The 11,379-nt window shown below is 37.8% G+C and overlaps 1 protein-coding gene across 9 annotated transcripts in view; it reads left to right on the plus strand.

The window, feature by feature from the left end:
* rhea (Talin_middle and talin-RS domain-containing protein rhea) overlaps positions 1-11,379 on the plus strand; it is a 114,782-nt gene that overhangs the window by 60,921 nt on the left and 42,482 nt on the right. The gene's annotated exons all lie outside the window — the stretch shown is intronic.

Genomic DNA, 11,379 nt, shown 5'->3' on the forward strand with positions numbered 1-11,379 from the left:
AGCTATTCATGTTATTTGCAAAAATATGAAGATAACAAAATAAGAAGTAAAAAAGTATCAGTCCCTCAGCCTGTGCGAATTGATAGACTTAAATACCAAACATATGTATTTAGAGGGTTTTCAAAATTTTGAACCTACGATAAAAATGGATTTGGGAGGCCAGAAGGTCTTCTCATAGAAGGCCAGAAGGTCTTCTCATAGAAAACCAGAAGGTGTTCTCATAGAAGGCCAAAAGGTCTTCTCATAAAAGGGCAGGAGGTCTTCTCATAAAAGGCCAAAAGGTCTTCTCATAGAATGCCAGAGGGTCCTCTCATAGAGGGCTCAAGATTTTCTATTAATAGGACAGAAGGCCTTCTCATAGAATTTCTGAAAGTCTTCTCACGGAAAGGCCAGAATGTTTCTCATAGAAGACCAGAAAATCTTTTGAGAAAACCAGAAGGTATTTTGATAGAGGACCGAAGGTTTTCTTCATAGAAGGTCAGATGAGCTTCCCATAGAAGGCCAGAAGGTCTTTTCATAGAAGTCAAGGTCAGAAGGCCTTCTCGTAGATGGCCAAAAGGTCTTCTCATAATAGGCCAGAAGGTCTTCTCATAAAAGGGAATAAGGTCTTCTCTCATTTTCATAGAAAGCCAGAGGCTCCTCTCATGGAGGGCTCAAGATTTTCTCATAATAGGACAGAGGCCTTCTCATAGAATTCCAAAACGTCTTCTCCTGGAAGGTCTTCCGATAGAAGGCTGAAGGTCTTTTCATAATGGAAAGCCAGAAGGTTTTCTCATATAAGGCTAGACGATCTTCTCATATGTATTTAGAGGGTTTTCAAAATTTTGGACGTATGAACCTACGAAAAAAATGGATTTGGAAGGTCAAAAGTTTTTCGGGAGAGGTACCTAAAGGAATGGACCGGTATAGTCCATTTTGGAAGTGGGTCTTACTTTGGGAGTCATTCCTCTCGATAGATATCGCGCTCACCTGTTATTTCAGTTCGTCACCATATAATTTATATCAGGAAACATGTACTTGCCTACGAAAATAATAATATCGCTGTAAACAGGGCCAATAGGAGTACCTTCGGTAAAAATTTCCAAAGTATTTCGAACAGACCCTTAACCGCACAAAAATGTTGAACATTTGTGTAGGTGGTACCCCAAGAAGTGGACTTATAGGACCCACTTTTAAAAATAAATTAAGTTTGCACAAAATATTTCGATATCCAAAGTTTGGACAAAATCGGTTGCTCCGATTAGAAGATACCGCGTGTACCATTTTAAAGAATATTTTCGAACTTTTGTGCGATTTTCATGTTGCGATATGTAAAGTGTGGACCAACACAGTATTCGGTTTCGGAAATGTCGTGCGCACCAGCCACTACACAGGCTGGTCATAGGGTTTTTTTACAGCTTTCGGGTCATTTTCTCAAAAAGTATGGACTTGCCACTCAAAAAACGTGTTCCAACGTAATAGGGCCTTCGAGCGCAACATGTTGCAAGAAAAATCAAAACCATTCGAGCGGAGGTCATAAACTGCACATTTCCGAAATTTTGTGTGGGAGGTACCCGATGTATTTGACATATAAAGTCCATATTCTAAACGGATCTATGTCTCGTAGGAATGTTACGATGTGCAAAGTATGGATCAACTCGGTTACAGCCTTCGAGAGTTATGGTGCTCAGCATTTTAGCGAAAAGTTTTGAACTTTGATGGGGGAGGTATTCGAAGGAGTGGACCGATATTGTCCATCTTAGAACTTGTTTTAATTTTTGAGCAAAATATTATGACTGCCAAATTTTGGATCCAATCAGTTTATCCGTTCGAGAGTTATCATGCGCTCCCCACACTAAACATGGTGCCATACCGGATTTTTTTCAGCTTTCGGGCCATTTTCTCAGAAAGTATGGACTGGCCCCTGATGAAACTTGTACCGTCGTATGGGGGGACAGTAAATACAAGTCGTTACAATAAAAATCAAAGCGATTCGAAAGCAGGTCCTAAACTGATTTTTATACCCTCCACTATGTGGAGGGTATAATTAAATTTGTCATTCCGTTTGTAACACTTCGAAATATTCGTCGGAAACCCTATAAAGTATATATATTATTGATCAGCATAAAATTCTAAGTCGATCTAACCATGTCCGTCTGTCCGTCCGTCCGTCCGTCTGTCTGTTGAAATCAAGATACAGCCCGCATTTTTTAAGATAGAGCGTCAAAAATTGGTACAGAAGTTTTTATAACTTCCAGGATGGTTGGTATTGAAAATGGGATATATCGGTCCACGTTTTGATATAGCCCCCCATAGAACGGTACCTCCCGATTTTCGGTATTTTTTATCCCACCAAAATGGCTGAAATTTGGTATATGTCATCTTTGGGTGTATTAAACTATTCACCAGAAATTTGTTATTATAGGTCCACGCCTTCACATAGCTTCCATAGAACGGTACCTCCGGATTTTCGGTATTTTGAAGGTTGTGGCCACAATAATCCTCCAAAATGGCTAAAATTTGGTGCATAGACGTAGTTGGTGGTATACAACTTTCCCCCAGAAATTTGTCGGTATAGGTCCACCCCTTCATATAGCCCCCATAGAACGGTACCTCCCGATTTTCGGTATTTTGAAGGTTGTGGACACAATAATCCGCCAAAATGGCTGAAATTTAGTACTTAGCCTTCGTTGGGGCTATAGAATTTTCCCCTACGAATTTGTCGGTATAGGTCTACGCGTTCATATAGCCCCCATAGAACGGTACCTCACGATTTTCGGTATTTTAGAGGTTGTGGCCATAATAATCAACCGAAATGGCTGAAATTTGGTACTTAGTCTTCGTTGGGGGTATAAAACTTTTCCCCAGAAATTTGTCGGTACTAGTCCATGTCTTATTATAGCCTCCATAGAGCGGTACCTCCCGAATGTGGTTATGTGAAAATTAGCCACATTTTTTACCGAAATTGCTGAAATTTGGAATTTTGTCTTCTTCATACACGAAGGGAAATTGTTCCATTTTACTTCAATACAAACCGTGGTGGAGGGTATAACAAGTTCGACCCGGCCGAACATAACGCCGTTCTTACTTGTTTTCTGAAATTATGTGTGGGAGGAGGTGCAGGAAGGAGTGGACCGATATAACCCATCTTCGAACGTAAACTAAGTTTGGACAAAATATTGGACCGAATTGGTTGATCCGTTCGAGAGTTATCGTGCCCTCCAGTCAGCCAGACAGACGGACGGACAGGGATAAATCAACTCCAAATTGTCAGAAACGGATTTCGTCCAAATATATTTGGGTCAAAAACTATTATTTCGATGAGGCACATTTTGCCCGTATGAAAGTGTTATACCCTCGTTAGCATAAATGCTGAGGGTATAAAAATGGTTAGGGTAGAAACTCTACGAATGACTCTTTGGAAATGTCATAACGAATGTTGACAGAAGACCAGAAGGGCTTTTCATACCAGCCTTGACGGTACTTCCATGGAATACCAGAAGGTTTTTCATAGAATGTAATAAAGTTTCCTCATAGAAGTCCAGAAGGTCTACTCGTAAAAAAGAAATAAAAGGTCTTATCATAGATGGTACAATATGACTTTCTTATAGACGACTAGATTTCTCATAGAAATAACGAAATAATTCGCCATACCAATGCGGCCTTAGACCTGGCAAATCCACAATTGACCAGATATTTACCTTGCGGCAAATCCAGGATAAGACCCAAGAAATGTAGATCGACACTTACATACCATCTTTTTGTTAGCTCCATACGCATAAAGTATTCCAAAGGTATGACTTTGGTATCCCTTCAAAGCTCAATGAAAGAAGTAATTTATACCTTCAAAAAAAACGGCGAATAACCAATTTGGTGGTATCGACGTGCAATGCGTCCACAGAACGCAACCAACTGTAGAAGTTGGTACCTATAAAAAATGGTAGTTCAAAATTGTATCTACCTCGACACCACCAAAAAATAACACTTTACAAAACACTGATTCTACCAGTGTTAACGTATGGTTCAAGCCTGGGCACTTGCTCGAGCAGATCAGTAGAAATTCTTCGAAAAATCAACGGGCCAATTCGTTGACGGTGAATATTGGCGTCGTAGGAACTACAAGCTGTAGAGGACCACCTAAGTAAAATTTCGAATAGAAAACCCAAAGAACTGTTACTAAAAAATATCAGAAGGTTTTTCATAAAAGACCACTAGGTTTTGTTATTGAAAACAAGATGGTCTTATTATAGGAGACCAGCAAATTAAATTAAGATAAAAGAAGATCCTTGACAAAGTAGCCCAGAAGACCTTCTTATAGAAAATTTCAAGGTTTTGCATAAAAGTACAACGGTTTCAATACAAGAATGTTTTTCATAGAAAGACAGGCTCTTCTTATGAAACGAAAAACCTTCTAATAAAAAGACCAGAAAGGATCTAGAGGTTGAAGTGTGAAAAAAACCCCAATAATAAAAACCTATTTTTCCCTTAGGCTGTAATCTTCTGTTTAGACGACGCCAAACAATATACATAACTATTTATTATGCAAATTAAGTAGGCTTTCGAAAATGGGAAGAAAAAATAAAAGCGATTAAAAAATAGATGAGTGAGATAGATGATTTGAGATTTTTTGTGTTTTATCTTTTTGGTTTTGTATTAATATATTGCACTTTTATCGTTCGAGCACCCTAGCGTATGCTTTTTATTATAATTTTTCTAAGCAATAAGAATCATACGCAAGGGTGCCCGATGGTTTAGCTCATATATTTGTTAACCGATTAAAAAAATATACTATATATTGTTCGAAACCTCAATAAAAGTCACTTTTCATGAAGTTTTTTTCCAAGAAAACTACGAAACTTTTTTTGGTATTTTTTTTATCTGAAAGAGCACTTACCCCCATTATTATAAGTATTCTTTTGTTATAGTTTGGATTTACCGAACATATTTATAGCATTTCGGTTAACTTAAAATTAAAAGTGATGATTGAATTTTTAATGCCTCCAAATTGGTTTATTTTGCGTTTTCGAATCCATCAGATAGTAAAAGAACACATATAATAATGGCCCTTACTCTACTTTCTGAATTTTTTCGTCTACAAAACCTTCTTTTTACCGATTTCAAAATGTATTTCGTGAAAAACACGTTTTTATATCCTCAGCATTTATGCTAACGAGGGTATACAAACTTTCATACTGGCAAAATGTGCCTCATCGAAATAATGGTTTAAGACCCCAAGTATGTTTGGACGATTAAGCAATGTCCGTCCGTCTGTCTGTCCGGCTGGCTGGAGCGCACGACAACTCTCGAACGGATCAATCGATTCGATCCAAAATTTGGCTTTCATAATATTTTGTCCAAACTTAGTTTAAGTTCGAAGATGGGTTATATCGGTCCACTCCTTCCGGTACCTCACCCACAAAAGTTCGAAAATGTTCGGAAAACAAGTAAAAAGTATCAGTCGGCTTTGCCGACAGAGATATACCCTCAGCCTGTACAAATTGAAACACCTTTCTTTCACAAAAAACTTATGTATTTATTTAGGGGGTTTCAAAATTTTGGTCGTATGAACCGACAAAAATGTTGATTAGGATTAAAGTTCAAAAATTTTGCGGAAAAGGTACTTAAAGGAATGGACCGACATAGACCATGGGGGTGCCATAGGGGGTTTTTACACACGTCGGGCTGTTTTCTCATGAAGTATGGACTTGCCCCTGAAACAACATTTACCATCGTAATTGAGGCAGGGAATGTAAGTTGCTTCAAAAAATCAAACAGATTCAATAGCAGTTCTTAAAGTGAACTTTACCAAAATTTTGTGTGAGGTGGTACCTGAAGGAGTGGGCCGATATGGCTTATCTACGAACTTAAATTAAGTTTGGAAACAATATTACGAAGGCCAAATTTTGGCCGGAATCGGCATATCCGTTCGAGAATTATCTTGCGCTTCCACCCATAAACATGGTGTCATAGGGGTTGTTTTTCAACTTTCAGGCTATTTTTTCAGGAAGTATGGACTTGCCCCTGAGGAAACTTGTACCATCGTATAGGTGACAGTGAATAAAAGATGTTACAACAAAAACCAAGCCGATTCGAGAGCAGGTCCTAAACTGAACTTTTCCGAAATTTTGTGTGGGAGGTACTCGGAGGAGTTTACCGATTGAGTCCATATTGGAACCTCATCTAAGTCTGGTATAAATTTCATAATGTGCAAAGTATGGACCAAATCGGTTACTCCCTTCAAGAGTTATCGTACGCACAAATTTTCCGAACATTTTCGAACTTTTGTGGGGGAGGTACCGGAAGGAGTAGACCGATATAATCCATCTTTGAAATTGAACTAAGTTTGGACAAAATATTACGAAAGACAAATTTTGGACCGAATCGGCAGATCCTTTCGAGAGTTATCTTGCGCTCCAACCACTACACACGGTGTCATAGGGTTTTTTTTGTAACTTTCAGGCTATTTTCTCAGGAAGTATGGACTTGCCCCTAATGAGATTTACAGCGTCGTATAGAGGACAGCGAATACAACTTGCGTAAACAAAAATCAAAGCGATTCGAGACCAGGTCCTAAACTGAACTTTTCCGAAATTTTGTGTGGGAGGTACCCGAAGGAGTGGACCGATTGAGTCCATATTGGAACCTTATCTAAGTTTGGTAGAAATTACAAGATGTGCAAAGCATGGACCAAATCGGTTATTCCCTACAAGAGTTATCGGTCGCACAAGTTTTCAGACAATTTTTGAACATTTGTGGGGGAGGTACCTGAAGGAGTGGACGTATATGGCCCATCTTCGAACTTAAATCGAATCTGGACAAAATATTTCGATACCCAAAATTTGAACCGAATCGATTGATCCGTTCGAGAGTTATCGTGCGCACCAGCCAGCCAGACAGACAGACGGACGGACATTGCTAGATCTACTCAAAATTGTCTGAAACGGATATCGTACAAACATACTTGGGGTCTAAAACCATTATTTCGATGAGGCACATTTTTGGTCGTATCAAAGTGTAAATGCCCTCTTTAGCCTAAAGGTTGAGGGTATAATTAGTACGTACGATAACTCTTGAAGGGAGTAACCGATTTGGTTCATGCTTTGTACATCGGTAAATTTCTACCAGACTTAGATGAGGTTCCAATATGGACTCGATCGGTCCACTCCTTCGGGTACCTCCCACAGAAAATTTCGGAAAAGTTCAGTTTATGACCTTCTCTCGAATCGCTTTGATTTTTGTTGTAGCAACTAGTATTCATTGCCCCCCATACGACGCTATAAGTTTTATCAGTCCGTACTTCCTGAGAAAATAGCCTGAAAGTTATAAAAAACCCGTATGACACCGTGTGTAGTGGTTGGAGCCCAAGATAACTCTCGAACGGATCTGCCGATTCCGTAATATTTTATGCAAACTGAATTTAAGTTCGAAGATAAGCCATATCGGTCCACTCCTTCAAGTATCTCCCCCACAAAAGCTCAAACATTTTTGGAAAAATTTTGCGCACGATAACTCTTGATGAGATTGACCAATTTGGTACATACTTTACACATCCTAATATATCTACCAGATATAGATCAGGCTCGAATATGGACTATATTTGTCTACTCCTTCTGGTACCTCTCACATAAAATTTCGGATAAGTTCACTATAAGACCTGCTCTCGAATCACTTTAATTTTTGTTGAAGCTGTTTGCTTTCGCTACCTCCATTACGACGGTAAAAGTTTTTTCATGGACAAGTCCATATTTTTTGGCAAAACAGCCCGAAAGGTGTAAAAAACCCTATGTCACCATATGTGGCGGTCGGAAAGCACGATAACTCTGTTCAACCGATTTGGTCCAACATTTGGTCTTCGTCATATTATATCCAAACATAGTTTCATGGGGCAATACCGGTCCACAACTCCTTGTACTTCTCCCCAATATTTAAAAATGTCACTAAAATGCTAGGACGATATCCCTTGAATGGGGGCAACCAATTTGGTGCAAACTTTGGATCTCTTAATATTTTGTCAAAATTTAGTTTAACTTCTAAAATGGTCCACATCGGTCCTCCCTAATGGTACCTCCCCCACAAAAGTTCAAGTTCTGTCTTAGTGCAGTTAATTCCTAATTCACATTTTTGTCGGCAAGTTCAAATGTCCAAAAAGGGCCACAAAATTCTGAAGAGACCTTAAATTTATTCTATCTGTCTATCTGAAAGTTTCACTTCACATTGGCTGAGGGTATATATCTGTCGGCAAAGCCGACTGACACTTTTTTACTTGTTAGTTTCTATGCTTCACACAAAATACAATAAATTTGTCCCTTCCAAAGCTCATATCTCATACAATATTGTTCCGATCGACTTAAAATGTTGACCACATTTTGACCATATTTTTCGATTTTCTGAAATTTACAAGTTATCACCCCATAAAAAATAATAGAAATCCCATGTGGAAAAAGAAGTTATGCCTGTCTAATGATGAACATTTAAGAAACTCCGTTTTCCCTACATACCGTTATAAAATCAAAAAATGAAGTGATCTGTAAAAACCAAAGGTATTTTAGTCTTCCATGGACTCTGCAAAACCGAATAGGTACATTGAAACCCCTGAAGAATTTGGTGTAATGCTAAATAACTCATGATTATTCTTTCTAGGACGATGTCTATAAAAAATCATTTAACAGAAAATTCTCGATTTAAAATCATTATTATATTTTATAAGCATAAGCTTTCGGTTCAATTTCTAAGGAATTATGGTATTGCCCTTAAAAAACGTGTACCTTCGTTAAGGGGACAGCGAATATTTGTCAGAACGAAAATGTATTTGGGTTTGCTTCTTTTCTTTATGCCACAGGCTGAGGGCATAACTCAGTTGACAAAGCCGACAGATATTTTTTATTAGTCTCTTTGTTAGTTATTAGTCACTTTAAAACTGAAGATTAGGGCTGGCTTTTGACATATCCAATCGACCTGCATCGAAACATGCAGTGAAATCTCTACTCCCCATTTGCAAGACTTTCAACTTTTTTTGCTATGGCTGTGGCATATAATCCATTTAGCTGAGGGGTTGGTAGGATACATCCAACTTTTTCTTGTATATTTTGCTACTTTATCACAACCTTCATAAATACACATGATTTACATATTAGTTACATATGTATGTATGTACATGGATGTATCACATATACATATATTTTTATTTATCCAAACCACCAACCATATAAAACATTTTCAAACATACATAAATTTGTCAACCATAACTTTTTTCGGGCACCAAAATGGCGCCCAACAAAAGAAGGAATGAAAGCTAACAACAAACAAAATTGTCGGTGAATGTGTGAGTGTAAAAGTGGAGGAGATGTGTAACAAAGATTGGAAGACAACATCTATGCACACATACACACATATGTAGATGGATTATACATGCGAAGTATCCTTCTTTCCAAAGGATATAATCTATGAGTGAGTATATAAAGTTGTTAAAATCAACACAAACACAGAAACACACAACCAATACATACTCTGTAAAAGAAAGAAATATTTGCAGAATTACAAAATGGCCGTTTGTTGGTTGGCTGGCGGCGGCTCCACATTGTCGCGCCAATTGAGATTTTTATGGCTGATTCTTCTTTATGAGTGGTGGGGATGGATGTTGGATGCTGATGATGGGGTAGTTGAGTGGGTGGGTTGTTGGTACTACCACTTTTGTCTGTTTTCCTTCCCCCAACCCCTATTTCTCCCCCATTGTTACACTGTGTGACTGTTGTCACAGTTGACAACAAAAGTTGTTGTTACTTTTTATAGTTGCTGCTGTTGTTGTTGCTGTTCTTGTTATTATTTGCTTAGCATTATTATGCCAGCCATGTCGTTGATAAATGTTTTTATCTCAAACTTTAATGTCTTCTTCTTCATATCCATCTTCCATCTTTTGTAACAATAAAACAAGCTAAGGTCTTCTCAGAAGTAAATACCATTTACCCGACATACATTAGCAATAAAATTTCTGTTTTTTTTATTTCTCTGCTTCATTTACACAATTATCTTTTTTAAATATTTACACATTGATTAAATCTGAGTGAAAAGTATTTGCCAGTCTTTACGGCTATGTGATTTACAATAAATAGCAATGTCAAGAAATAATTCTTTACATTTGTTGTACCTTAAGATAAGGAGTTAAAGATGTAAATCTTCGTTTTAAGGGGTTACCACTAGTCGAACAGCGCAAAAATCCAATTTTTCATGAATTTTTTTCTGAGAAAACCTAAATATGTTTTTCATCTGTTGGGACACATCTAGAACTAGTTTCGGTAATTTTTTTTTGTTGAAAAATGTGGCCGGCCTAAACACTGTTTTTTAAAAAGCATTTTGTGGTGTCATCCCTAGCTTGAAAATAGGCCGACATAGTATATTTTGAAGGTGGAGCTTTTTTTTGGAGTTATTCCTCTTTATGGATATCGCTTCCTACAGGTATTTCAGTTGATCACCATATAATTTAGAGACTTTGAACCATTATATCAGAAAACATGGACTTGTTCACGAAACACATAATATCGCTGTAAACAGGGCCACTAGGAGTACCTTCGGTAAAAATTTCCAAAGGACCCTCGAACAAACCCTTAACGGCACAAAAATCTTGAACTTTACCCCAAGAAGTGGATCGATAGGGCCCATTTTTGAACATAAACTAAATTTGGACAAAATAAAGTTTTGACCAAATCGGTTGCTTCATTTATGAGATATCGCGCATACCATTTTAGCTAATATTTTCGAACTTTTGTGGGGGAAGTACCGGAAGAAGAGGAGTTTAAAGCACCACCTTAGAATTTCATCTAATATTCGAAGAAAAATTACGATATGGAAAGTGTATTCGGTTCGAGAGTTGTTGTGCGCACCAACCACTACATATGCTGGCCGTACGGTTTTTTTTACAGCTATCGGGTAATTTTTGCGAAAAAATTGAACTTTTTGGGGGAGATACCCAAGGAAGTGGATCTTCGAACTTAAACTAATTTTAGGCAAAATATTAGGAAAAATAAATTTTAGACCAAATTTGAACCAGCCAGACGACGAACATACGGACGTACAATGCTAAATCGACTCCAAGTTGTCTGAAAAGGATTTCGTCCAAACATACTTGGGGTCTAAAACCGTTATTTCGATGAGACACGTTTTCTTCGAATATAAGATGAATACAAGATGCCCTCGAAAAACATAATATCGCTGTAAACAGGACCGCAAGGATAATCTTCGGTAAAAATTTCGAAATCATCGTTGAACAACCCTTTAACTGCACATAAGAGAATTTTCTCAACCGAATCGAATTCGTATGTTATTGCACTCATCAGTAATTTTAAATGATGCCGGTAGGATTTCGGCAATTATTTCAGGAAGTATGGAGTGAATGAAGGACAACCT

Source organism: Musca autumnalis, unplaced genomic scaffold (genome assembly GCF_047663935.1).
Source record: "Musca autumnalis isolate F117 unplaced genomic scaffold, ASM4766393v1 scaffold_4, whole genome shotgun sequence".
Lineage (NCBI taxonomy): Eukaryota > Metazoa > Arthropoda > Insecta > Diptera > Muscidae > Musca > Musca autumnalis.